The sequence below is a fragment of the Capra hircus genome, chromosome 4 (assembly GCF_001704415.2).
Source record: "Capra hircus breed San Clemente chromosome 4, ASM170441v1, whole genome shotgun sequence".
Lineage (NCBI taxonomy): Eukaryota > Metazoa > Chordata > Mammalia > Artiodactyla > Bovidae > Capra > Capra hircus.
In genome coordinates, this window is record NC_030811.1 from 119078004 (window position 1) to 119102813 (window position 24810).

Here is a 24810-nt window from a genome sequence, read left to right on the forward strand (position 1 = left end):
GACTATGAGGCCTCTCCATTTCTTCTATGGGATTCTTGCCAACAGCAGTAGATATAATCATCATCTTCGTTAAACTCACCCATCCAGTCCATTTTAGTTCACTGATTCCTCAAATGTCAATGTTCACTCTTGCCATCTCCTGTTTGACCACTTCCAATTTCCCCTGATTCATGAACCTAACATTCCAGGTCCTGAGCAATATTGTTCTTTACAAGATCGGACTTTATTTCCATCACCATTTACATCCACAACAGGTGTTATTTTTGCTTTGCTTTGTCTTTTCTTTCTTTCTGGAGTTATTTATTGACTGATCTCCAGTAGCCTATTGGGCACCTACTGACCTGGAGAACTCATCTTTCATTGTTCTATATTTTTGCCTTTTCATACTGTTCATGGGGTTCTCAAGGCAAAAATATTGATGTGGCTTACCATAATCTTCTCCAGTGGACCACGTTTTGTCAGAACTCTCCACCATGACGTGTCTATCTTGGGTGGCCCCAAAATGCATGGCTCATAGTTTCATTGAGTTAGATAAGGTTGTGGTCCATATGATCAGCTCTATTACCTTTCAGTGATTGTGGCTGTCATTCTGTTTGCCTCTGCTGGATAAGGATAAGAGGATTATGGAACTTTGCTGATGGTAGTGAGTGACTGAAGTAAAACTGCGTCTATTTCTGATGGGCAGAACCATGCTCAGTTCAGTTCATTTAAGTCCAGTCACTCAGTAATGTCCAATTCTTCCTGACCCCATGAACCACAGCACACCAGGCCTCTCTGTCCATCACCAACTCCTGGAGTTTACCAAAACTCATGTCTATTGAGTCGTTGATGCCATTCAACCTTCTCATACTCTGTAGTCCCCTTCTCCCAGCATGAAAGTCTCTTCAAATGAGTCAGAGTTCCAGCTTCAACATCAGTCCTTCCAATGAACACCTAGGACTGATCTCCTTTAGGATGAACTAGTTGGATCTCCTTGCAGTCCAAGAGACTCTCAAGAGTCTTCTCCAACACCACAGTTCAAAAGCATCAAATCTTATGCACTCAGCTTTCATTAAACCTTTTTTGGCAAAGTAATGTCTCTGCTGTTTAATATGCAGTCTAGGTTGGTAATAACTTTCCTTCCAAGGAGTAAGCATCTTTTAATTTCAAGGCTGCAATCACCATCTGCAGTGATTTTGGAGCCCAGAAAAATAAAGTCAGCCACTGTTTCCCTATCTATTTGCCATGAAGTGATGGGACCAGATGAGATGATCTTATGATGTTAGTTTTCTGAATGTTGAGTTTTAAGCCAACTTGTTTCTCTCCTTTTTCAATTTCATCAAAAGGCTCTTTAGCCCTTCATTTTCTGCCATAAGGATGGTTTCATCTACATATCTGAAGTTATTGATATTTCCCCCTGCCATGCTCAGTAAATATTTAATCCAATCTTCTGTTCATAGGCAGGGCTGTGTTCCCTGCCTGCTGTTTGACCTGAGGCCAAACTATGGTAAATATAATGAAGATAATGTACCTCCTTCAAAAGGTCCTGCGCATGCACTGCTGTACTCAGTGTCCCTGGCCGTGCAGCAGGCAACCGCCAACCGACACCTCCGCCAGAGACTCCTGGACACTCACGGACAAGGCTGAGTCAATCTTTTGTGGGGTCACTGCTCCTTTATCTTGGGTATGGTGCCCACAAGGTTTTGTTTGTGCCCTCCAAGAGTCTGTGTAAGTTTTGCTGGCTCTAAGGTAGGGCAATGGTGTTCTCCTCCAAGAGGGCTTATGCCAAATCCAAGTATGCCTCACCCAGAGCCCCTGCCCTTGTAGCAGGCCACTGATGGCCAGTACTTCTGCAGTAGGTACTCAAACACAGTTCTATCTAAGTCTCCATAGGGTCTCTGGGTCCTGGTGCACAAAAACTTTGCTAGAGACTTCTGAGCATCTCTGGTGGGTGAAGGGTTTGATTCTAAATGCGATTTCACCCCTCCTACCATCCTTCTGTGGCATCTCTTTTGCCCCTGGACATGAGGTATCATTTTTTGCTGGGATCTAACATTCTCCTATGGACAGTTGTTCAGCAGCAAATTTTAATATTAGAGTTTTTGCAGAAGATAAGTGCATGTCCTTCTACACCAGGACCAATACAAGAGAAGACTCTACTTTCAGACATCACCAGATATCAAAACCAAGATCACACTGACTATATCCTTGTAGCCAAAGATGGAGAAACTGTACACAATCAGCAAAAACAAGACTGGGAGATGACTGTGGCTTAGATCATGAATTCCTTATTGCCAAATTCAGACTTAAATTGAAGAAAGTAGGGAAAACCACTAGATCATTCTGGTATGACCTATATTAAATCCCTTACGATTATACAATGGACATGACAAATAAATTTAAAGGATTTGATCTGATAGACAGAGTACCTCAAGAAATATGGACAGAGTTTCATGACATTGAACAGGAGGCAGTGATTAAAACCATCCCCAAGAAAAAGAAATGTGACAAGGCAAAATGGTTGTCTGAGGAAGCCTTAGAAATATCTCAGAAAAGAAGAGAAACTAAAAGCAAAGGAGAAAAGGAAAGATACAGCCAATTGAATGTAGAGTTCCAAAGAATAGCTTGGAGAGATAAGAAAACCTTCCTCAGTGATTAATGCAAATAAACAAACGAAAGAAATAGAATGGGAAAGACTAGAGATCTCTTCAAGAAAATTAGAGATACCAAGGGAACATTTCATGCAAGTTCAGTCCAGTTCAGTTCAGTCGCTTAGTTGTGTCCAACTATTTGAGACCCCATGAGTTGCAGCATGATGGGCACAATAAAGGACAGAAAAGGTATGGATTTAACAGAAGTATGAGATATTAAGAAGAGGTGGCAAGAATACACAGAATTATACAGAAAATATCTTCATGAGCCAGATAATTATGATGGTGTGATCACTCACCTAGAGCCAGATATCCTGGAATGTGAAGTCAAGTGGGCCTTTGGGAGCATCGCTAGGGACAAAGGTACTGGAGGTGATGGAACTCCAGTTGATCTCTTTCAAATCCTAAAAGATGGTGTTGTTAAAATGTTGTACTTAATATGCCAGTAAATTTGGAAAACTCAGCAGTATCCACAGGACTGAAAAAGGTCAGTTTTCATTCAAACCCAAAGAAAGGCAATGTAAAAGTATGTTCATAATATTGCACAATTGACCTTATCTCACACACTAGGAAAGTGACAGTCAAAATTCTCCAATCGAGGCTTTAATGGTACATGAACCATGAGGTTCCAGATGTTTATTCTATATTTAGAAAAGGCAGAGAAATCAGAGATTAAGTTGCCAAGTCCATTGGGTCATTAGAAAAGCAACAGAGTTCCAGAAAAATATATACTTCTGCTTTACTGACTAATGCCAAAACCTTTGACTGTGGATCACAAAAAACTGGAAAACTATTAAAGAGAAGGGAATATTGACCACGTGATTTGCCTCCTGAGAAATCTTTATGTCTGTCAGGAAACAACAATTAGAACTGGATATAGAACAGACTGTTTCCAAATCAGGAAAGGAGTATATCAGGGTTGTATATTTTCACCATGATTATCTAACTTACATACAGAGTACATCATAGGGAATGCTGGGCTGCATGGAACACAGACTGGAATCAGGCTTGTGGGGAGAAATATCAATAACCTCAAATATGCAGATGGCACTACACCTATGGCAGAAAGCAAAGAACAAAAGACCCTCTTGATGAAAGTGCAAGAGGAGAGTAAAAAAGTTGGCTTAAAACTCAACATTCAGGAAACTAAGATCATGGCATCCGGTCCCATCACTTCATGGCAAATAGATGAGGAAACAATAGAAACAGTGAGATAGTATATTTCTTTGGGCTCCAAAATCATTGCAAATGATGACTGCAGCCATGAAATTAAAAGATACTTGTTCCTTGGAAGAAAAGCTATAACCAAACAAGGCAGTGTATTAAAAAGCAGAGACATTACTTTGACAACATAGGTCAATCTAATCAAAGCGAAGGTTTTTCCAGCAGTCACATATGGATGTGAGAGTTGGAATATAAAAAAAAGCTGAGCATCAAAAAATTGATGCCTTTGAATTGTGGTGTTGGAGAAGACTCTTCAGAGTCCATTAGACAGCCAGGGGACCCAACCAGGCAATCATAAGGGAAATCAGGACTGAATATTAATTGGAAGGAATGATGCTGAAGCTCTAATACTTTGGCCACCAGACGCAAAAAAAAAAACAAACAAAAAATACTGACTCCTTGGAAAAGACCCTGATTATGGGAGAGATTGAAGCTGGGAGGAGAAACAGATGACAGAGAATGAGAGGGTTGAATGGCATTACCAACTCGATATAACTGAGTTTGAGTAAGCTCTGGGGGCTGGTGATGGACAGGGATGTCTGGAGTGCTGTTGGGGTTGCAAATAGTCAAACATACCAGAGACACTGAACTGAATTAAAATCTTTTAATTAAGTAGATAAAATGAAATAATAGATATAATATCAAAAATTCACTTCAGCTAAGTTCAGTCGCTCAGTTGTGTCCGACTCATTGTGACCCCATGAATAGCAGCACGCCAGGCATCCCTGTACATGACTAACTCCCGGGGTTCACCCAGACTCACGTCCATCGAGTCCGTGATGCCGTCCAGCCATCTCATCCTCTGCCGTTCCCTTTTCCTCCTGCCCACAATCCCTCCCAGCATCACAGTTTTTTTCCAGTGAGTCAACTCTTCGCATGAGGTGGCCAAAGTCCTTGAGTTTCAGTTTTAACATCATCCCCTCCAAAGAAATCCCAGGGTTGATCTCCTTCAGAATGGACTGGTTGGATCTCCTTGCAGTCCAAGGGACTCTCAAGAGTCTTCTCCAACACCACAGTTCAAAAGCATCAGTTCTTCGGGGCTCAGCTTTCTTCACAGTCCAACTCTCACATCCATACATGACCACATGAAAATCCATAGCCTTGACTAGACGGACCTTAGTCGGCAAAGTAATGTCTCTGCTTTGAATATGCTACCTAGGTTGATCATAACTTTTCTTCCACGGAGTAAGCGTCTTTTAATTTCATGGCTGCAGTCACCATCTGCAGTGATTCTGGAGCCCCCCCCAAAAAAAGTCTGACACTGTTTCTACTGTTTCCCCATCTATTTCCCATGAAGTGATGGGAGCGGATGCCATGATGTTAGTTTTCTGAATGTTGAGTTTAAGCCAACTTTTTTACTCTCCTCTTTCACTTTCATCAAGAGGCTTTTTAGCTCCTCTTCACTTATGCCATAAGGATTCGCATATCTGAGGTTATTGATGTTTCTCCCAGCAATCTTGATTCCAGCTTGTGTTTCTTCCAGTCCAGCGTTTCTCATGATGTACTCTGCATAGAAGTTAAATAAGCAGGGTGACAATATACAGCCTTGACATACTCCTTTTCCTATTTGGAACCAGTCTGTTGTTCCATGTCCAGTTCCAACTGTTGCTTCCTGATCTGCATCCAGAAATCTCAAGAGGCAGGTCAGGTGTTCTGGTATTCTCATCTCTTTCAGAATTTTCCACAGTTTATTGTGATCCACACAGTCAAAGGCTTAGGCATAGTCAATAAAGCAGAAATAGATATTTTTCTGGAACTCTCTTGCTTTTTCCATGATCCAGCGGATGTTGCCAATTTGATCTCTGGTCCCTCTGCCTTTTCTATATCCAGCTTGAACGTCAGGGAGTTCATGTTTCACATATTGCTGAAGCCTGGCTTGGAGAATTTTGAGCGTTACTTTATTAGCATGTGAGATGAGTGCAATTGTGTGGTAGTTTGAGCATTCTTTGGCATTGCCTTTCTTTGGAATTGGAATGAAAACTGAACTTTTCCAGTCCTGTGGCCACTGCTGAGTTGTCCAAATTTGCTGGCATAATGAGTTCAGCACTTTCACAGAATCATCTTTCAGGACTGAAACAGCTCAATTGGAATTCCATCACCTCCACTAGCTTTGTTCCTAGTGATGCTTTCTAAGGCCCGCTTGACTTCACATTCCAAGACGTCTGGTTCTAGATTAGTGATCACATCATCATGACTATCTGGGTCGTGAAGATCTTTTTTGTACAGTTCTTCCGTGTATTCTTGCCAAATAAATCACATCAAAATAAGAGAAAAAGAAAAATCAATAAATGCAAAGTTGAATCTTTGAAAAAATTAATAAAATGGATAGACTAAATTTAAAATACTTGAGAAAAAATTAGAAAAATTATAATTATCCAACTGCATGAATGCAAAATATGCAATCTCTATTAAAAAGGAAATAAGAGCATATTATCACAAAAATGGCTATCTGGGGAGGCCTTACAAATAGCTGTGAAAAGAAGAGAAGTGAAAAGCAAAGGAGAAAGGGAAAGATATAAGCATCTGAATGCAGATTTCCAAGGAATAGGAAGAAGAGATAAGAAACCCTTCTTCACTGATCAATACAAATAAATAGAGGAAAAGAACAGAATAGGAAAGACTAGAGGTCTCGTCAAGAAAATTAGGGATACCAAGGGAACATTTCATTCAAAGATGGGCTTGATAAAGGACAGAAATTATATGGACCTAACAGAAGCAGAAGATATTAAGAAGAGGTGGCAAGAATACAAAGAAGAAACATATAAAAAAGATCTTCGCAAGCCAGATAATCATGATGGTGTGATCACTCACCTAGAGCCAGACATCCTGGAATGTGAAGTCAAGTGGGCCTTAGAAAGCATCACTATGAACAAAGCTAGAGGAGGTAATGAAATTCTAGTTGAGCTATTTCAAATCCTGAAAGATGATGCTGTGAAAGTGCTGAACTCATTATGCCGGCAAAATTGGAAAAATGAGCAGTGGTTACAGGACAGGAAAAGGTCAGTTTTCATTCCAATCCAAAAAAAAAAAAAAAAGGCAATGCCAAAGAATGTTCACACTACCGCACAATTACACGCATCTCACATGCTAGTAAACTAATGCACAAAATTCTTCGAGCCAGGCTTCAGCAATACGAGAACCGTGAACTTCCAGATGTTCAAGCTGCTTTTACAAAAGGCAGATGAACCAGAGATCAAATTGCCGACATCTGCTGGATCATGGAAAAAGCAAGAGAGTTCCAGACAAATATATATTTCTCCTTTATTGACTATGCCTAAGCCTTTGACTGTATGGATCACAATGAACTATGGAAAATTCTGCAAGAGATGAGAATGCCAGACCACCTGACGTGCCTCTTGAAAAGCCTGTATGCAGGTCAGAAAGAAACAATTAGAACTGGACATGGAAAAACAGACTGGATCCAACTAGGAAAAGGAATATGTCAAGGCTGTATACTGTGACCTTGCTTTTTTAATGTATATGTAGAGTACATCATGAGAAATGCTGGACTGGAAGAAGCACAAGCTGGAATCAAGATTGCTGGGAGAAATATCAATAACCTCAGATATGCAGATGACACCACCCTTATGGCAGAAAGTGAAGAGGAACTAAAAAGCCTCTTGATGAAAGTGAAAGAGGAGATTGAAAAAGTTGGCTTAAAGCTCAACATTCAGAAAATGAAGATCATGGCATCTGGTCCCATCACTTCATGGGGTATAGATGGGGAAACAGAGGAAACAACATCAAACTTTATTTTGGGGGGCTACAAAATCACTGCAGATAGTGATTACAGCCATGAAATTAAAAGACGCTTACTCCTCGGAAGAAAAGTTATGACCAACCTACATAGCATGTTGAAAAGCAGAGACATTACCTTGCCAAGAAAGGTCCGTCTAGTCAAGGCTATGGTTTTTCCATTGGTCATGTATGGATGTGAGAATTGGACTGTGAAGAAGGCTGAGGGATGAAAAACTGATGCTTTTGAACTGTGGTGTTGGAGAAGACTCTTGAGAGTCCCTTGGACTACAGGAGGTCCAACAAGTTCATTTTGAAGGAGATTAGCCCTGGGTATACTTTGGAAAGAATGATGCTAAAGCTGAAACTCCAGTACTTTGGCCACCTCATGTGAAGTGTTGACTCATTGGAAAAGACTCTGATGCTGGGAGGGATTGTGGGCAGGAGGAAAAGGGAACGGCAGAGGATGAGATGGCTGAATGGCATCACCGACTCGATGGATGTGAGTTTGAGTGAACTCCGGGAGTTGGTGATGGACAGGGAAGCCTGGTGTGCTGCAATTCATGGGATCGCAATGAGTCAGACATGACTGAGCAACTGAACTTAGCTGAACTTAACTGATGATTAGTTTTATATCAGTTGATTTGACAAAATACGTGATACAAGGAGCTTCCTTTGTGGGTCAGCTGGTAAATAATCCACTTCCAACACGGGAGACTTTGGTCATTCCCTGGGGTTAGGAAGATCTCCTGGAGATGAGAAAAGCTACCCACTCTAGTATGCTGGCCTGGATAATTCCATGGACTCTATAATCAATGGGTTTACAAAGAGATGGACACAACTGGATGACTTTCACTTTCAGAATATATGGAACTTATCACACTTGAAATTATAATTTTTTTAAAAACTAGTTAATAAAGGAATACGTTTTTATTATTAAAAATCTCCTACAATTAAAACTAAAGCCAAATTTGTTTGCATACATGCTCATTCAGTTGTGACTCTTCAACCCGATGTACTATAGCCAACCAGACTCTTCCATTTGTGGGATTCTCCAGGCAAGAACAGAGGAGCGGGTTGACATTTCCTCCTCTAGTGGATCTTCCCAACCCAGGTACTGAACCAATCTCTGAAGCTTTTGTGTCTCCTTCATTGGTAGGTGGTTTCTTTACTGCTGAGCCACCTGGGAAGACCATAGCTAAGTTTAGTTGTCAATATTTCCAGTAACTGCACTCATCTCACACTCCAGTAAGGTAATGCTTAAAATTCTCCAGCCAGATTTCAGCAATACACAAACCGTGAAATTTCAGATGTTCAAGATGGTTTTAGAAAAGGCAGAGGAACCAGAGATCACATTGCCAACATCTGGTGGATTATCAAAAAATCAGAAGAGTTCCAAAATAAACAAATATTTCTGCTTTATTGACTATGCCAAAGCCTTTGACTGTATGGATCACAATAAACTGTGGAAAATTCAAAAGATGGGAATACCAGACCACCTGACCTGCCTCTTCAAAAACCTGTATCCAGGTCAGGAAGCAACAGTTAGAACTGAACATGGAACAACAGACTGGTTCCAAATAGGAAGAGGAGTATGTCAAGGCTGTATATTGTCACCCTGCTTATTTAACATACGAAGAGTACATCATGAAAAACCCTGGGCAGGAAGAAGCACAAGCTGGAATCAAGATTGCCAGGAGAAATATCAATAACCTCAGATATGCAGATGACACCACCCTTATGGCAGAAAGTGAAGAGGAACTAAAAGCCTCTTGATGAAAGTGAAAGAGGAGAGTAAATGAGTTGGCTTAAAGCTCAACATTCAGAAAACGAAGATCATGGCATCTGGTCCCATTACTTCATGGCAAATAGATGGAGAAACAGTGAAACAGTGCCTGACTTTATTTTTTGTTTTCTGGGCTCCAAAATCACTGCAGATGGTGACTGCAGCCATGAAATTAAAAGACACTTACCCCTTGGAAGAAAAGTTATGACCAACCTAGACAGCGTATTAGAAGCAGAGACATTACTTTGCCAAAAAAGATCCGTCTAGTCAAGTCTATGGTTTTTCCAGTGGTCATGTATGGATGTGAGAGTTGGACTGTAAAGAAAGCTGAACACCGAAGAACTGATGGTTTTGAATTGTGGTGTTGGAGAAGACTCTTGAGAGTCCCTTGGACTGCAAGGAGATCCAAGCAGTCCATCCTAAAGGAGATTAGTCCTCGGTGTTCGTTGGGAGGACTGATGTTGAAGCCGAAATTCTAATACTTTAACCATGTGATTCTATGAGCTGACTCATTTGAAAAGACCCTGATGCTGGGAACGATTGAGGGCAGGAGAAGGGGATGACGGACGATGAGATGGTTGGATGGCATCACCAACTCGATTGACAGGGGTTTGGGTGAACTCCGGGAGTTGGTGATGGACAGGGAGGCCTAGCATGCCTAGCACTTCATGAGATCACAAAGAGTCAGACACGACTGAGCAACGTAACTGAATTGAATTGATTTCCAGTAATATACAGAAGAAATATCTTCAGCTTTACTCTATCTCTTACAGAAACTAGAGAGATAATATTTCCTAAATAACATATGAGATCACTATATTCTTGAGACTAAAATCAAAGAGAATATTTTTAAAAGGTACATTGCAGATAAAATATCTTTCTTGAAAATTTCAGTTCAGTTCAGTTCAGTCACTCAGTCGTGTCCAACTTTTTGCGACCCCATGAATCGCAGCACACCAGGCATCCCTGTCCATCAACAACTCCCAGAGTTCACTCTGACTCACATCCATCGAGTCAGTGATGCCATCCAGGCATCTCATCCTCTGTTATCCCCTTCTCCTCCTGCCCCCAATCCCTCCCAGCATCAGAGTCTTTTCCAATGAGTCAAGTCTTTGCATGAGGTGGCCAAAGTACTGGGGTTTCAGCTTTAGCATCATTCCTTCCAAAGAACACCCAGGGCTGATTTCCTTTAGAATGGACTGATTGGACTTCCTTGCAGTCCAAGGGACTCTCAAGAGTCTTCTCCAACACCATAGTTCAAAAACATCAATTCTTTGGTGCTCAGCCTTCTTCATAGTGCAACTCTCACATCCATACATGACTACTGGAAAAAACCATAGTCTTTACTAAATGGACCTTAGTCGGCAAAGTAATGTCTCTGCTTTTGAATATGACATCTAGGTTGATCATAACTTTTCTTCCAAGGGGTAAGTGTCTTTTAATTTCATGGCTGCAGTCACCATCTGCAGTGATTTTGGAGCCCCAAAAAATAAAGTCTGAAACTGTTTCCACTGTTTCCCCATCTATTTGCCATGAAGTGATGGGACCGGATGCCATGATCTTCATTTTCTGAATGTTGAGCTTTAAGCCAACTTTTTCACTCTCCTCTTTCACTTTCATAAAGAAGCTTTTTAGTTCCTCTTCACTTTCTGCCATAAGGGTGGTGTCATTTGCATATCTGAGGTTATTGATATTTCTCCCAGCAATCTTGATTCCAGCTTGTGTTTCTTCCAGTCCAACGTTTCTCATGATGTACCTTGATTTAATTGCTCTAATCATTATCAGTGAAACAAATAGGACTAAAATTCTAACTGGCTCCGATCCCCGTAAAATTTTGATACCTGTCAATAAATCTCAATTTAAGAATGTCTTACAAACTTCTACTGATTTCCAAATTGCTTTTCTGGAATATTTTGGAGAAATTTTATTTCATTATCCTTCTAAGAAGCTATGGAATTTCTTCAAAAATGCTGACTTTATTATTTCCCCCATTGTCAGCTCACAGCCGATACCTCAAGCTAAAGTTTTCTATATAAATGGGACTAAGAAAGCTAACTCTGGGAGATGGTGAAGGACAAAATTTAGCATTCGTAAATTTTTCAGGAAAAAAAGAGATATATTAACAATCAAAACCGATTTATGTAACTCATTGAGTTGACAGGAAATATTTCTATGAAAATAATATGAAGCATATTTAGAAATAAAAAGCAATAAAATCAATACAAAGCCTTTTTATAAAATTCTGTATCTTTTTTTCTGAAAATTATCTTAATGAAACATGAATTTAAAGAAAATTAAACACCTGAGTATATTAAAAACAATAAAGTAAGTGTCTTGATGAAATATTAATGGCAAAATATTTAAAGTTTTCCACTAAATCAGAAATCACACAAGGGAAATTATTGTCATCACATCAATATATCATTTTACTGATAGCTTTATTATGTATGATTTATGTAAGGAAAAGAAAGAGCATAATGACAGGGATGCAATAATTAAACTGTCCTTATTTTTTAACAATATAAATATATATGTAGAAATTCCAAAAGTACCTATAAAATATTAGAATTATAACAGTGAGTTTAGTGAAATCCTTGGGTAGAATGTCAACATATAACAATCTACTGTATTCCAAAATCCCAGAATATACAAATATAAAGAAAGTGAAGCTGTTTAGTTGTGTCCAACTCTCTGTGACCCCATAGACTAGGGGCTGCCAGGATCTTCTGTCCATGGGATTTTCAAGGCAAGACTACTGGAGTGAGTTGCGATTTCCTTCTCCAGGGGATTTTCCCAACCCAGAGAGAGAACCCATGTCTCCTGCATTGCAGGTAGACTTCTTACCATGTGATCTACCAGGGAAGTCAACCAAAAACAAACACAAAACCCCCCAAAACTAACCACAAGATTTACTACAGATATTGTGAAAGGTAAATACTGCAATCATAGTTTGAAAGACTGTATCGTAGATATCAGTTTTTCCAAATAGTTACAGTGTTTATCCAATGCCAGTCAAAGGACTATGTCAAGGCCATATATTTTCACTCTGATTGTTTAACTTACATGCAGAGTACATCTTGAGAAATGCTGAACTGGATGGAGCAAAAGCTGAATTCAAGATTGCCGGGAGAAATATCAATAACCTCAGATATGCAGATGACAGCACCTATATGGCAAAAAGTGAAGAAGAACTAAAGAGCTTCATGATGAAAGTGAAAGAGGAGAGTGAAAAAGTTGGCTTAAAACTCAGCATTCGTAAAAATAAGATCATGGTATCTGGTTCCATCACTTCATGGCAAATAGATGGGAAAACAATGGAAACAGAGAGAGACTTTATTTTTGGGGGCTTCAAATTCACTGCAGATGGTGACTGCAGCCAGGAAATTAAAAGACACTTGTTCCTTGGAAGACAATTATGACCAACTTAGACAGAATACTAAAAAGCAGAGTCATTACTTTGCCTACAATGGTCCATCTAGTCAAAGATATGTTTTTCCAGTAGTCATGTATGGATGTGAGAGTTGGCCTATAAAGAAAGCTGAGCACAGAATAATTGGTGCTTTTGAACTGTGGTGTTGGAGAAGACTCTTGAAAATCCCTTGGATAGCAAGGAGACCCAACCTGTACATCCTAAAGGAAATCAATCCTGAATATTCACTGGAAGGACTGCTGCTGAAGCTGAAACTCCAATACTTTGGCCACCAGATGCAAATAACTGACTTCTTTTAAAAGATCCTAAGGTTGGGAAAGATTGAAGGCAGGAAGAGAAGGGGACAACAGAGTGAGGAGATGGTTGGATGGCATCTCCTTCTCAATGGACATGAGTTTGAGTAAACTCCGGGAGTTGGTGATGGTCAGGGAGACCTGGCATGTTGCAGTCCATGGGTCTCAAAGAATCAGACACGACTGAGTGACTTAACTGAACTGATACACTTTGAAAATATTTTTTCTGAGTTTTCATTTTAGAACTATTTTTTTTAATAATTCTGATTTTTTTCTTCTTTACTACAAATGTTTATTTAGTTTCCTTCCCTTTTTCTCATCATATTTGTTGCTGTTGTTTTATTTATTTATTGCTTCCTGCAATTACAGCAGTAACATTTTAAATTGTCAGATTTGTCCATATTTTAATTAGAGAATCACTCTTGGAGTCAGGCATAGGAAGCCCTCAGTCATATTAAACTATATAAATTTCCATGCTTTTTATTCAGGTTTTTGCATTTTTACACATTTCACTTCTGTTTGAATGCATCATGCAGCAGCATTTTCTGTAGTTTAAGGGATGATAATACTATTTGTGTTTTTCATAACAGTACACTTTCCTTTAGGAACATACTCTTCCCAACCTTTCAAATATAGAAAAAGGCTTGTGATCCAGTATGAAGGAACATTTTCAAGAAGTAAGGGATATAAGTTACCTAAACAGTTATTTTTAAATGAAAGAAAAGGGATGATCATTTCTCTAGAGAGAAGTAGAGAGATAATGTTTAAATTTAAGGTTAGTTCCAGTAATCCAATAAGCAGGGATTTATGCCCCCAAATGATAAGGTAGAATGCTGATTGAGATACTAAAGAGCATCTGCATGTAAAAGGAAAGTCCCAGCAGCAAGACAGAGGAGCAGGCTGTGTCTCAAGTCAGCAGGTTGCTAGTAGGAACTCCATTTGCTAGAGAATGTTGATGGTGGCCAGTAACACACTCCTTAAAACTTATTTTTCTGGTTGTAAGTCCCTTCTAACTCCCTGAATTCTTCTGACAATTCTATTATTCAATGTCATTAATGCCAGTTCTTTATTAATTCTACCTTGTATAATCAAATATATATATCAGCTGAAATGCTGTGATGATTACCTAAGGGGGTCTGCAGAAACCTGAAGCCACAGTGTGAACAAATGTCAGATCTGGTGATACAGGCATGAAACTTTTTCCTATAAATCTTCTGATAAAGAAGAAAAGGAGTTTCTCAGCAGTCAAGTAGGCTGTCATTCAAATAGAAAAATGAAAAACTCAGGTGAGGGTAGACTTGGACATTCTTTCTAATAAGAGATGACAAGAACAAGAGTCAGTCTTTTTAAGATGTTTGTTACAATCTCTATGTTATAAGGTGACTTCTTAAAGGATTTAACAACAGTAAAGAAAAGTAGTTTTGATTGAAACCTTAGTTTCTCTAAAGATTAAATTGAGGAAAATTTATCCATTATATGCAGAGTACATCATGAGAAGCACTGGGCTTGAGGAAGAACAATCTGGAATCAAGATTTCCAAGAGAAATATCAATAACCTCAGATATGCAGACGACACCACCCTTATGGTAGAAAGTGAAGAATAACTAAAGAGCCCCTTGATGAAAGTGAAAGAGGAGAGTGAAAAAGTTGGCTTAAAGCTCACATTCAGAAAACTAAAATCATGGCATCTGGTCCCATCACTTCATGGCAAATAGATGGGGAAACAGTCAAAACAGTGGCAGACTTTAGTTTTCTGGGCTCCAAAATCACTGCAGATGGTGATTGTAGCCATGAAATTAAAAGACGCTTACTCCTTGGAAGGAAAGTTATGACCAATCTAGACAGCATATTAAAAAGCAGAGACATTACTTTGCCAACAAAGGTCCATCTAGTTGAGGCTATGGTTTTTTCAGTGGTCATGTATGGATATAAGAGTTGGACTATAAAGAAAGCTGAGCACCAAGGAATTGATGGTTTTGAACTGTAATGTTGGAGAAGACTCTTGAGTCCCTTGGACTGCAAGGAGATCCAAGCAGTCCATCCTAAAGGAGATCAGTCCTGGTTGTTCATTGAAAGGACTGATGTTCAAGCTGAGACTTCAATACTTTGGCCACCTGACGAGAAGAGCTAACTTACTGGAAAAAAACCCTGATGCTGGAAGAGATTGAGGGTAGAAGGAGAAGGGGACGACGGAGGATGAGATGGTTGGATGGCATCACCGACTCAATGGACATGGGTTTGGGTGAACTCAGGGAGTTGGTGATGGACAGGGAGATCTGGTGTGCTGCAGTTCATTGGGTCGCAAAGAGTCACACACGACTGAGCGACTGAACTATCCATTCTCAGCATGAATGTGAATGAAAGAGTGAGACAGTCTCTCATTTTATTCCTGAAATACTTATGTCTCCCAGTGAAAATTAGTAATATTTTCACATAGGTCTTACATAGTAAACAGTTGTTCTTATTTTTTTTTAAATTATACTACTGTGAATGATAATCTTAATATTTAATCTGCTTTTCCAAATATGCTATAAAGGTTATCATTTTTAGTCTTCATTTGGTCATTTTCCAATTTAATTTCTATTTTACTTCCAATGTGTTCCAGTAAGTAACACATGGCTGTGCTCAGTCAAGTCTGACTCTTTGCAAACCCGTGGACTGTAGCCTGCCAGGCTCCACTGTCCATGAAATTTTCCAGGTAGGGATACAGGAGTGGATTGCCATTTCCTATTCCATGGGATCTTCCTGACCCAGTGATCTCTTGTGTCTCCTGCATTAGCAGGGGGATTCTTTACCACTGCATGTGTTGGGAAGCCCCAAGGTGTTAAGTAGATTTGTTTAAATCTTTAGTTGCAAAATCATGCATGTAGCAAATAATGATAATGGCACTTAGTTTTATTGAGTACCTTTAATTACTTTTCATATGCCATTGCAATGGCTGAAATCCAAGAAAAATTATGTTGTGTTGGGGATAACAATGAATAATCTTGTCATTTAAAAACTTTAATGGTGAAACCTGTAGTGCTTCAGCATTTTATGTTTGTTATTGATAATATACCACACGAAGGAAGCAAAAAATAAATAATGTTTTTACATTGATTTTTTATAATGAAAAGTTAAATTTTCAATGACTTTTTTTTACAGTAAACTAAGAAGTTTTAAGAATTATTGCTGTTTTCAATGTATTAATTTATTAGTACTCTATGATTCAGTCTTTTAATAAATTATATCATCATTTATTAGTAATAAGAAATCCTTCATTATACTTTATACATTTTGTAATTAAAGGCCATCATGTTCTTTCAGTGATTCTTTCTTTTCTATTAGTCTAACAAAATTAGACTAACAAAATTAGGACTTTGTTAGTCTCATAAAATGAATTGAAACAAATTTTTATTTTTTTGTGTGTCCATAAAATCAAAAAAATCCACTGAAGTTTATTATAATGGAAATTATCTGGTTCATGAAAAACTAATACTTTTTGGCTGGTCTTCATCTGGCCAGCACTATATTGTTACAACTTTGTAAGGTTTTTTGGTATGTTCAGTTGTTTCAAAATCTTGAGATAAATTTAGCAGCCTTTAATTTTTATGGAAGTTTACTACAGAAAGTCAAAACCTAACAATTTTGTAATTTTTTAAGTCATGACAATTGGTTATCCTCATATATTTTATACATATATGAGAATATGTCACACCACACAACTTATGTGATCTTAGTTTCCTGACTATGGTTTTAACACAAGTCCCTGGCAGTGAGAGCATGGAGTCTTAACCACTGGACCATCAGGGAAGTCCTTCTTAGCTATTATAGAGTTTCCTTCTCTCAATGTTTTGAAGTTTACCCATTCTATTTATTTATGTTAATAAAGAGCATTTGATTTGATCACTTATTAACACCAGATTTTCACTTTTGTAATTAAAAAAATATGTTCTTGCTCTCAGTTTTCAAATTATTGTATTTTAGATTTTCAAAACTTCTTAACTAACCCTGAAATGCATTTGTTTTATTTTTCAACTGTGAAAGCTACTTGTGTCATAATTTTATCTTTTATATAACCTTGACTGAATATCATTTTTCATGTTTTACTCTGATTTGTCATTGAATATGAAGAGTGATGTTTGTTTATAATAGTATTAAATAAACTGCATTACTGTTATGACAAAAATTGTGCATTGAAGACTCCAGTATTTTTGTGTTTCTAAAGTTCTTTTCCTTACCACTATTTATATATAGAACATTCTGTCCTTTTTTATCTTGAAACTATTGTGTTGCATGAAGCTACAATCTTCTGAGTGAATGTAGAAAATGAAGTAGGCTTTCTTTGTAAACTACTCTGTGGGAAATAAATGTAGTGCTTTCTGCTCCATTATGAGGTCTAATTTTCTGATATAAGGCTTGAAGAAGATATGTGTGTGAAAGGTACAAGCTGCTTCCCCGTTCAGTAAAGTTTCTTTATTTCAAATGTTGAGAGGTAGTTGGTTACCAAATATTATTTGTTATGGCCCACTTTTCTGTAATTAGCAGTAATAATTTGTGATATCTGGTGTACCATTGAAAAAAGTCAATTTTACTCCAACATTCTCTTTTTCTTTTTTTTTCTTTTTTGACAAGTGCTAATTTTAAAAAAGAAAATTTTAAAAGATGAGTTATTGTCATATAATTATCCAAACTTGTATTCCAAATGTCTTCTGGATAGTATAATTTAAGTTTTATGATAAATATGGAATCAGTGTTACTGCAGTTTATGATATAGGGTATCTTGTTACTATTTTTCTGATTCTCTATTTGAGAAAGGCTTTGGACTGTTCAGAGAGATACAAGTATGAACAAATAACATTGTTAATAAATTCATACTTATCTGGATTGGGGACACTGAGATAAATTGAAATATGCCTTCTTTTGCTTTTCATTTAGTGGAGTTCTGACAAATATTTAACAAAAGATTGTTGAAAAAATACATGTATACTTTTTAATAAATATACACATATTTAAGTATGCACTTAAAATATATATTTACTTTTCAATTTAATTTGCATATACTTATATTTATATGTATCTATATTTGTTATAAATTTTACTCTTATAAAGGATGAATATCAAACAATATTTAGGATTTGAAATAGCGCACCTAAAATTGTATCACCTCCACTAGCTTTGTTCATAGTGATGCCCATTTGACTTTGCATTCCAGGTTGTCTGACTCTAGGGTGATGATCACACCATCGCGATTATCTGGGTGAAGATTATCTGGGTGAAGATTATCTGGGTGAAGATTTTTTTAATAGTTTTTCTGTGTATTCTTACCACCTCTTCTTAATATCTTCTGCTTCTGTTAGGTCCATATCATTTCTCTCCTTTATTGAGCCCATCTTGGCATGAAATTTTCCCTTGGTATCTCTAATTTTCTTGAAGAAATCTCTAGCCTTTTCCAGTCTATTATTTTCCTCTATTTCTTTGTGCTGATCACTGAGGAAGGATTTCTTATCTCTCCTTGCTATTCTTTAAACTCTGCATGCAGATGGGTATATCTTTCCTTTTCTCTTTTGTTTTTGCTTCTTTTCTTTTTATAGATATTTGTAAGGCCTCCTCAGACAACCATTTTGCCTTGTTGTGTTTCTTTTCCTTGGGAATGGTCTTGATCCCTGCCTCCTGTATAATGTCATGAATCTCCATCCATAGTTTTTCAGGCACTCTGGCTATCAAATCTAATCCCTTGAATCTATTTCTCACTCCCACTGTATAATCATAAGGGGGTTGATTTAGGTCATACCTGAATGGTCTGGTGGTTTTCCCTACTTTCTTCAATTTAAGTCTGAATTTCTCAATAAGGAGTTTATGGTCTGTGCCACTGTATATACAGTCTTTGCTGACTGTATATAACTTCTTCATTTTTGGGTGTAAAGAATATAGTCAATCTGATTTTGGTATTGACCATCTGGTAATGTCCATGTGTAGAATCTTCTCTTGTGTTGTTGGAAGATGTTGTTTGCTATGACGAGTGTGTTCTCTTGGCAAAACTCTGTTACTCTTTGCCCTGCTTCATTCTGTATTCCAGGCCAAATTTGCCTGTTACTCCAGGTATTTCTTGACTTCATACTTTTGCATTCCAGTCCCTTATAATGAAAAAAAAAAAAAAAAAAAACCAACAAAAAACAAACCTTTTTGGGTGTTAGTTCTAGAAGGTCTCAATATGTCAGCAACTTTGGAAAACTCAGCAGTGGCCACAGGATTGGAAAAGGTCAGTTCTCATTCCAATCCCAAAGAAAGACAATGCCAAAGAATGCTCAAACTATAGCACAATTGCACTCATCTCACACACTAGTAAAAATAATGCTCAAAAATCTCCAAGCCAGGCTTCAATAGGACGTGAACTGAAATCTTCCAGATGTTTAAGTTGGGTTTAGAAAAGGCAGAGGAACCAGAGATCAAATTGTCAACACCTGTTGTATCATTGAAAAAGCAAGAGAGTTCCAGAAAAAACATCTACTTCTGATTTACTGACTATACCAATGCCTTTGACTATGTAGACCACAACAAACTCTGGAAAATTCCTAAAGAGATGGGAATACCAGACCACCAGATCTGCCCCTTCAGAAATCTTTATGCAGGTCAGGAAGCAAGAGTTAGAATTGGACATGGAACAACAGACTGGTTCCAAATAGGTAAAGGAGTACGTCAAGGCTGTATATTGTCACTCGATTATTTAACTTATATGCAGAGTACATCATGAGAAACGCTGGGCTGGAGGAAGCACAAGCTGGAATCAAGACTGCCAGGAGATATAGCAATAACCTCAGATATGCAGATGATACCACCCTTATGGCAGAAAGTGAAGAAGAACTAAAAAGCCTCTTGATGAAAGTGAAAGAGGTGAATGAGATAATTGGCTTTAAAATCAACATTCATAAAACTAAGATTGTGGCATCTGGTCCCATCACTTTATGGCAAATAGATGGGTAAAGAGTGGAAACAGTGACAGACTTTATTTTTTGGGGCTCCAAAAAAATCACAGCAGATGGTGACTGCGGCCATTAAATTAAAAGACACTTGCTCCTTGGAAGAAAGGTTATGACCAACCTAGACAGCATATTAGAAAACAAAGATATTGTTTTTCTAATGAAGGTCTGTCTAGTCAAAGCTACGGCTTTTCCAGTAGTCATGTATGGATGTAAGTGTTGGACTATAAAGAATGCTGAGAACATAAGAACTGATGCTTTTAAACTGTGGTGTTGGAGAAGATGCTTGAGAGTCCCTTGGACAGCAAGAAGGTTCAACCATTCAATCCTAAAGGGAATCAGTCCTGAAGATTCATTGGAATATGACCACCTGATGCAAAGAACTAACTCATTGGAAAAGACCCTAATGCTGGGAAAGATTGAAGGCAGGTGGAGAAGGGGCGACAGAATATGAAATGGCTGGAAGGCATCACAGACTGAATGAACATGAGTCTGAGTAAACTCCGGGAGTTGGCAATGGACAGGGAGGCCTGGCGTGCTGCAGTCCATGAGGTCGCAAAAAGTTGAACATGACTCAGTGACTGAACTGAACTGACTGATCACACAGGTTACAAATACTGATAAAATATTTGATTATTTGATTTATTCATTTGATTCTTGCAGAATGCATTCACTGATATTTTTCAAGCTCCTCTATCTGTAGCCAGATTGGGGTTGAAACTGACATGAGTGTAGTTCTGACATAAATGTTAGTTGATGCCTCTTTTGTATACTAATGAGAAAGAAGTCGAGAGGAGAAGCAAAACAAACACATGTTGGGACATACATCTTTGATAAGAGTGAGGTCTTTATTAAAGTGGATATAAGTTTTCTAATGCTAAAAATCTTCTTTAACATTTGTACATCGTTTATGAGTGATGCTACAGATATATTACACATTTAACATAAAAGTGAAAGAAAAGTGAAATCGCTCAGTTGTGTCCAACTCTTTGCAACCACGTGGACTGTAGCGTACCAGGGTCCTCTATCCATTAGATTTTCCAGGCAAGAATATTGGAATGGGTTGCCATTTCCTTCTTCAGGGGATCTTCCCAACGCAGGGATTGAACCCAGGGCTCTTGCATTGCCAGCAGATGCATTATCATCTGAGCCACCAGGAAAGCAACATTTAAGGTAAATCTTTCTAATTACATTTTCCATCACTTTTTCTAAGATTAGACAGTTAACAATGTTTTGTATAAAACCCTGATTTGGAAAGTTTTTTTTGTTTTGTTTTGTTTTTTAATTTCCACAGTGTCTCTGTTCCTATTGTGACTAATTTCAGACTGCCATCATGAAATGCAGTCACACTCTGTGGTATATTATTTCCACCACATTGGTTTAATAAACATATAAGCTCAGCAGCATAGATAATAGTAAAAGTATAGCATAACTAGGAAGAAAATAATCTAAGTATGTATTAATTTGTTTTAGAATTGTTATTTTTTAAAATCTAATTTTCAATAAGACTGTGTTTAAAACCAGCACATAACTTTTCTGAAAATGTAACTGAGTTACTCCTATGAGTATGTGTGTTAGCCATAATGTATCATTGATTCTACACTAGTCTTGATATCAGTTCGATTAATCACAGTCCATCCCATCCAGTAGTATATTCATTGATTGCTCTGTGATGTGGTCAGTGCGATTGCTTTTGTAAAGATATAGATAACAAGAATAAAATAACTATATTCTTTTGTTTTATTTATAGAAGAAAGTAATTCACTCAAATTTTGAAAACAAGCATTTGGAGAGTAATTTTGAATAGCGATATATTTTTGTCCAGGATAAATCTATGTCAATAAATTCTTCAATTAAAGAAAAAAAAAAAAAACCTCAAAGTCCATTTGCCTCCGCACAGAGAAAATAAAGTATAAGCATTAATCAACATTATTATCACATAGGCAAGTCTCCCAACACACACAAAATAACAAACATGAAAAGCATTACTACGCAAGGCTAGATAAAAAAGTTGAGGTTGACAGAGGGAAGATACATAGATACCATCTCTGTTACACAGGAGTATGTAAGGGGATTATGGAGAATTTTAAATAGTATTCCCGTATTTTATGTAAGTGGAATTCCCTCATAGCTCAGTCTGTAAAGAGGTAAAGAATCTGACTACAATGCAGGAGACTTGGGTTTGATCACTTGGTCAGGAAGATCCCCTGGAGAAGAAAATGGGAATCCACTCCAATATTCTTGCCCAGAGAATCTCATGGACAGAGGAGCCTCGTGGGATGCAGTCCATGGGATCGCAAGAATCAGACACGACTTAGCAACTATACCTTTGTATTTTATGTAAATGCTGCCTTTTCTCCTCTTTCCTCTTTTTGGTTAGGTGTGATGTTATGATTATACAAAACTGAACAATGATTTTTTAATTGAATGTAAATCAAATCTTATTAAACTAATGTAACTATAATTTTATTTCACAGTAATTATACATATGAGATTTCTCTAATGGTTCATTTACTGAGTGATCTAAATTCAGTGTGAGCAAATTTATCAATGTGGAAATTGATTTGCTACCATATTAATACACGAGTTAAGTATTTCTTATAATGCATGTGTGCTATCAACACATTTCTTGACATATATTTGAAAATAAACAATACAACAGCATACTATTTTTGCAACCAGATTCCTTTTGAGAAAACTAAAGGAGGAATAAGCCAATTTCAAGATTTGGTGCCACTCACCCTAGATGATGAATAAAAACTGAACACTAAGTTTTAACTTCCTGAGCCAGAAAGCTCTCTACCAAATTAAAACTGTACTAAGGCATGTACATATTAAAATATTGCTATAGAAAGAGACATTGTTGCTAGTGCAGTTTTTCCTGTTAATTTAATTTTTTTATTAATTTTCTCCTTAAAACAATATCATTATCTTTGTCTATCACTAACTTTATGAATTAACCTTAATAGTCAATGAGAGTATGAATTCTGTGTCAGGGCCATTTTCTTGCTTAAAGATGCATATTTTAGATCTATAACACAAATTGTGTGGACTCTATACACCTTATTTTCATGAAAGTAAATTAAATGCTATTAGGAGGAATGTCTTTCATATTATATTCCTACTTTAATATATCTTTTAAAATCATATTCTTATAAGATATATCAGTCAAATATTTAAATTGGTTTATTAATTTGTTCTTATAGTTCAGGGGCAGAGTTTAAATTTATATGCAAATGTCACAACTTCTGAAGGTCTAATTTGATCTAGTTTGTTGAAGTGTGACTTTGTATTGAAGATAGTATGCATATAATCCCCTGGAATAGGAATGACATTCTCTAGTTATCTTTAGCATAATAACTGAACAGGAACATTTGAATGCTCATAAATATATAAGACCTATTTTATAATTCCATAAATATTTTATACAAGATAACTTTACAGTATTCACTTTCAAGTTTCTATCATTAAATATCAAGATTAATCCAAGTAAATATTCTCTTGAACATATTGTCAAGCACTAATAAAATTAAAATTATAAAATATGCATAAAATAACCTACAAAGGAAAAAACTACTTCCATACCACTCCTTCTCAGAAAAGAATTATATATAAGTTGATTTATTCTTATTTTGAAATATCACTGGAGTTAATAATTGTGTACTTGAACTAATTCTATTTTTGAAACAATTATTTACAAAAATATTTTAAATAGGTCTTCAGAAAGATTAAAAAAAATCATTTATCTCCTTTCTTAAACCTAAAATGATCATGCTCTATTATTAAATTATGATTCATTAATGTTTCTGTATTTTGGGCTATGTACATACAGATTTTATTTTATTTTTTCACTTTAAATGGTTCTTAAACGTCAAACTGCCTCAAATACTGGGCTATGAAACTGATAAAGTGGGGTTTACTTAAAGATGCAAAATAGGTTCACACTTGAAAATCAATTAAACTGAATGTACCATATTAACAAACTATAGAAGAAAACTCAAATAATCATATTGATTGAGGTAAATATATTTTACAAATTACTTTATTCATACTCAGTATTGTTGTTGTTCAGTCACTAAATTGTGTCCGACTCTTTGTGACCCCCACAGACTGCAGCACACCAGGCTTCCCTCTCCTTCACTATCTGCCGAAGTTTGCTCAAATTCATGTCCACTAAGTTGAGGATACTATCCAATCATCTCATTCTCTGTCACCCCCTTCTCCTCCTGCCTTCAATCTTTCCCAGAATCACAGTCTTTTCCTATGAGTTGACTCTTCCCATTAGGTAGCCAAATTATTGGAGCTTCAGCTTCAGCAGCAGTCCTCCCAGTGAATATTCAGGACTGATTTTCTTTAGGATTGACAAGAGTCTTCTCCAGACCCACAATTTGAAAGCATCAATTCTTCAATGCTCAACCTTCTTTTTGCTCCAACTATCACATCCATACATGACTACTGGAAAAATCATAACTTTGACTTATACAGACCTTTGTCAACAAAGTAATGTCTCTGGTTTTCAATACTATGTCTAGTTTTGTTATAGCTTTTCTTGCAAGGAAGGATGTGGTCTTTTAATTTCATGGCTGCACACCATGAAACACCATTCACAGTGATTTTGGAGCCCAGGAAAATAAAGTCATTGTTTCCATTTTTTTGCCCTTTTTCTAATCATGAAGTGATGAGACCAGGTGCAATGGTCTTCCTTTTTTGAATGCTAAGTTTTAATCCAGCTTTTTCACTCTCATCTTTCACT